Source organism: Protopterus annectens, chromosome 15.part0 (genome assembly GCF_019279795.1).
Source record: "Protopterus annectens isolate FY-2018-M chromosome 15.part0, PAN1.0, whole genome shotgun sequence".
In the NCBI taxonomy this organism is placed as follows: domain Eukaryota; kingdom Metazoa; phylum Chordata; order Ceratodontiformes; family Protopteridae; genus Protopterus; species Protopterus annectens.
The window spans coordinates 806143921-806149920 of NC_056749.1; positions in this window are offsets into that span (position 1 = coordinate 806143921).

The following is a 6000-nucleotide window of genomic DNA, read 5'->3' on the forward strand; positions in this document are numbered from 1 at the left end:
AACTATTTTTTCTGAGTATGCGGATATTTTTGCAGACAAACTAGGCAAACTAACAGTTATGTATTCTATGAAGTTAAACCAAGAGGTCATCACAGTTATCAAACCAGCATGGAAAGTTCCAGTAGCTATGCAGAATAGAGTCAAAGTTGAACTAGACAAAGTGATGCAGCAAGGAGTAATTTGTTCAGTAGAAGAACCTACTGAATGTGTATCTTTCATGGTAGTAGCCAATAAGAAAAGCTCAGATGATATCAGAATATGTATTGATCTGAGAGATCTGAACAAAGTAATTAAATAGGCTCATCATCCAATATGCACAGTCAAAGAGGTTGCTGCCCTCATGCCAAATGCCACTGTTTTTCTGTCTTAGATGCAAAATTCATTTTGGCAAATTTTCCTTGACCAAAAATCTTCCTTGTTAACCACATTATGTACTCCTTTTTGTAGATATAGATTTCTGAGAATGCCATATGGAATAAATTCTGCCAGTGAAGTCTTTCAACATGCAATGGAGCACATTTTTTGGCTATCCACATGCTATTATAGTAGATAATATTCTAGTAGGAGGCAGTGATGAAGTCAAACATGACAGAAACCTCAAGAATGTTCTGGAAAGAGTACATGAAGTGATTTTTAAGCTGAATCCTGAGAAGTGCAAATTCAGACTATGAGAAGTTACTTATGTTGGTCACTTGTTTACCAGTTCAGACCAGATACTTCCAAGCAAACAGCAATTTTCGATATGCCAGCTCCAGACAATGTCCAAGCCCTACAATGTTTTCTTGGCATGGTCAACTATCTAGGCAAGTTCATTCCAGATTTAATCCAACTTTCAGCACCGCTAAGAGAGTTGACATGCAAAGATGTAATTTGGTCATGGTCAGAACAGCACTAAAGATTATTTGATGCCCTGAAACTGAAAATTGTTAACCCACCAACTCTCACCTACTATGATATTCACAAACCAGTTATTCTTTTCTGTGGTGCTTCTAAATTTGGTCTAGATGCAGTCATTCTTCAAGAGGATAGGCCAGCAGACTACACATCAAGAACTGTTACCCAAACTGAGATGCTACATCAAGAACTCTTACCCAAACTGAGACGCTACATCAAGAACTCTTACCCAAACTGAGATGCTACATCAAGAACTCTTACCCAAACTGAGATGCTACATCAAGAACTCTTACCCAAATTGAGACGCTACATCAAGAACTCTTACCCAAACTGAGACGCTACATCAAGAACTCTTACCCAAACTGAGACGCTACATCAAGAACTGTTACCCAAACTGAGATGCTACATCAAGAACTCTTACCCAAACTGAGATGCTACATCAAGAACTCTTACCCAAACTGAGATGCTACATCAAGAACTCTTACCCAAACTGAGATGCTATATGCCCAGACTGAGAAAGAACTTTTGCAATTGTGTTTGCATGTTCAAAGTTCCATGATTATATTTATGGTTGGCCTGTCCAGATTGAAAGTGATCACCAAAGTTTAGTTACTATTTTCAGAAAGCCTGTGCATACAGCTTCAGCTAGACTGCAATGTATGATGCTCAATTTGCAAAAGTACAATTTGAATCTTATTTACACAAAAGGCAAACTTCTTTATCTTCCTGACACTTTATCCAGATCGCTCAGGAAAAAGCACAGAACAGCATAAAAATAAGCAACTTGATTTTGAGCTCATGGATGTGAGAACTATTTTTTTCTACACGTCTTGATGAGCTTAGAACTCACACAGCTTCAGATCCAGTTCTGCAGAAGCTCAACCACTTTATCAGTTGAGGATGGTCTTCAAAGCAATCATATTTACAAGTAGAAGTGCAACCTTATTTTCCATACAAAGATGAGATTTTGTCAGACAATGGTATCATCATGAAAGGTCCTAAAGTGATTGTTCCAAAGTCATTGCAAAAAGAGTATATTAAGATATTGAATTGTGGCCACTCAAGAATTGATTCTACTGAAAGAAGGGTGAGATGTCTAGTATTTTGGCCTTCTATGTCAAGAGATATTAAGAAAATACTTTCATCTTTTTCAGTATGTAATAGTACAAAGCCATATCAACAAAAAGAATCACTTCACTTAAGCCAGATTTTTGAACTACCTTGGTCGACAGTAGCCACAGATATCTTTAAGTGGAATGGTCAACATTACTTGGTGTTGGTAGACTCTTATTTAAATTAGTTCAAGATTGACCTACTTCCCATACTAAATTCCAGTGCTGTCATTACTAAGTTGAAGAGACATTTCTTTCTGTCCATGGTACTCCACACAGAGTTATTTCTGACAATGGTGCACAGTTTACAAGTCAGCAATTCAAGAAATTTGCAGAAGAGTGGGATTCATATTATGAGTAGTCCTGAATACCCTCAGTCAAATGGCTTGGCTGAACATGCAGTTCAAAGTGCAAAACAGCTGTTAGACAAATCCAGATGTGACAATCCCAATATTTTTCTCAACTTGTTAAATCTCAGAAACACTCCTCATGATAAACATCTTTGTTCACCTGCCCAGAAACTTTTGTCAAGATAAACCAGAACCACACTACCAATGAGCAGTAATTTATTGGTTAAATGCCCTAAGAACAACAAAGCAGTAAAAGCCCAACTGTTGAAAAAGCATTTGTCTCAGAAGTCTTACTATGATAAAACCAGGAAACTGCTATGTTCTTTACAAAAAGCAGAGATAGCGAGGATGCAGACATCAAAATATTTTAATTGCATCGGATTTGTAAAAAGTTTGTGTCAAGAGCCAAGATTGTACTTTGTGGAATCACAAAGAATAGAATTCAGATGACATCGGAAGCATTTGTTACCAGTGTCTGAACCAGTGTTACAGCATCTTGCCTGTGACAAAGACTCTAGTTCTCAGAGTGACTTGACCAGTGTTCCTGTTCCAGAGAACATTCTGTCAGCAATCCCCATTCATGAGAAAATCCCTGGAACTCCTCAAGCAGAACATTCCCTGGTGACTGTTCCTGTTGCTAACCCAGTTCTAACTATTATGTCTTGAGATCAAGTCGCATCTTGAAACCTAGCTCCAGATACACAGCAACCTGGACATGACTACTGTTTTTCTTTATTAGTGTCTGTGTAATTGCATGCTTATTCAAATGTCACTGTTTATATGAGACATCTCAGCAAAGAAGGAGGATGTAGATCAGTGTGTGTGATATACCTTTAAGAAGAATTCCAGTGAGTCAGCACATGCATATAAGTACTGAGCATGTGCAAGTAAGAGTGCCATTTTGAGTGAGCAGCCAGAATGTAAGCATGTAAGTATATAGTCAGTTAGATAGTTAATTTAAGTTTAATGTTCCTGCCATCCATCCTGATGTATTTGTCTACAATAAACTACCTAAACAAACACCCAAGCCTCAACGTCTTCTTAATGCATGTAAGACACTGGGACTATTCATTTAGTGGCACTAGGTGTTTTCCTGGTCTATCTGAGTTGGGAAGCAAACAGAAGGGCTCCAAGTGTAGCTACTTTATTAGCCAGAAGACTCAGTAGTCAGTTTTCTGTATTTCCAGAGCTGGTATAAATTCGGCACATTTGCATGGAGCTGCTGGCCATGCCAGTGCCCTGTACAGGATCAAACATCTAGAAACATTGCTTATTTTCATTATACCGCAAACGTTTATTGTGCTGTATATTTATTTATTGTTTTTGCACTTCTTTTAAATCTTAAAGTTGCATTTTCAAACTGCTGTAAGGGCTATTGCTCTGCACTGAAATACATTGTATCTTGTGTTTCTCAGTATTAGGCATCTGCTTCTGGTTCCTTAACACATTGGCTCCAGACCAGTCATTTGACATTAGGAGGGTCAAATTCTGCACTCCTGAGGCAGGAGAGGGCTGCGTTCACCTATATGAACTGGTATTTGCTGGTGGAAAGCTCATTTTGTGCTTGCCTGATCGGCCTTAGGGCGTTGCTTGTGTAAAACTTGTTTTTTTCAGATCGTTTATAAGCCTTGTATTTGCACGAAGCTGCTCTTCACACCGCAGCAATTATTGGTGTCTTGTAGATACACAATCACCAGAAGCTGAAATTTCACTATAAAAAAACACTTCAGAAGTTTATCTCAGTCCCATGTTATTGCAGGAAAACTAGTTTGTGAGGTGAGCAGCATTTAGGCATTTAGTTAGGACTATTTAGGTCCATCTTACCTTATTATAGCACCCAGGACTATCACTGCTCAGAGACCAGCTGGTTTTGGTGCTGGGCATCATCGCTGGCTAAATTAGATGCAGATTGCACTAAGTAGTTTTTCTTCCCTCATCCAGTTACAAATACCCTCCACTCCTTTCCCTTGCAAGTGCATATCAAGACCTTCAACTATGTATGGGCATTTTCCTGCTATCCCTGCATTCAGCTTAGTGGGAATGGACTTCCTGAGGTAATGTAGCAATTGACTTGTGTACACTAACAGCCACTTAATTCTCAAACAAATACGGTATGTGAGAGATGTAGTTATACATTGATACTGGAGGCCAGGCTATCACATATACAGACAAAAAGTAACAAACAGGTTGTCAAGACACTCACACATATCACTGACTGCACCCACAAAGGACCACACACATAGACCCACATATGTGGAGGTGCTCACATGTAACTTACACAAACCTCAAAGGCCTCTCATGTGCAGTCTTCAGAAACTCCACATAAACACAAGCAAGATATTGCCCATCATAACACATAAAACCACATCTCATTGTGTCTCAACTACCAAGCCCACAAGATGAAATACTCCACAACCCAATATTCTGGTCATAGGATACTCCATTGTGAGATACACTAATGTCTGTCTCTTACCAGGCTGGATAAGGAGAAATTACAGTTTGTTCCCTGTCATGGGCCAGGATCTGCCAGATAATGCAAGCATTTAGGTCAGTTACCCCTAAGTACCAGTATGACACAGTCATAGTCCACGTGGTTGTGAATGATCTGAGATGTACCTCCTTGGACTATATTAAGAGAGACATGATTGAGCCTTCAGAATATGTGTCACAGGCAGGTATGAGCCTAGCACTGAGGAGCATTCTACCATCTCCAAGGATGATGCCATAATACCAGCATAAAATTATTGACTTTAACAATTGGCTTAGTTACTGGTTTCATTCCAAAGAGGTCCAATACCTGTCAACTAGGAGGACAATGGTTGACAGGCCACTCTGCTTTGCCTGGGCTGGTCTTCATCTGTCACCTCTAGGCTTTTGGATATTGTCCAAAACGTTATCCACCCCATAGTGCTTTTTTAGGCATTGCCAAACAGACAAACTTCCAAACATAACAAAAGCTACTCATGACAACCTAAAAGTGTTACTGTTCAATGCTAGGAGAGTCAACAAGAAACTGTACTTCCTAGAATCTGTCCTCACCCTGGAGAATGCTGACATCTGTGAATTTACTGAAACATGGTTCAAAGTTGTGGAAAGCACTCCTGCAGTGGATGGCTATAATGCCCTTCATATGTTCTGACTACAAACTGAACATGAATGAGCCAAAGGCGGAGGTGCATCTATATGCAGGAAGGATAAGCACATCTCAAGGCTGGTCATATAATATGACATGCTTAAGCTACTCCATGTCAAAATAACCATGGGAAAAATCCATTACCATGTTATTGCTAGATACAGGTCTCCCACCATGAATGAGCCAACCCATACGTCATACCTGAAGGTACTAGAATCACTCACAATCCAGTCCAGTACCATACTCATGTGATTTTAACTACCCCTCCGTTAGTTGGGAGGAATATACAACCACTAAATGTACACCCAATGATTTCTTGACTTTGTAAATTTAAATGCCCTGTTGCAGCTAGTCTGCACTCCCACTAGGGGAACAAATATCCTAGATCTGGTACTCACAACTAGGTTCTCACAAATATGGGACAGCTCTGCCCCCACACCCATGTGATGTCCTCACTAGTAAGATCACACCACAAAGCAGTCTCCCTTAAAATGTAAGCATTCCATCCACC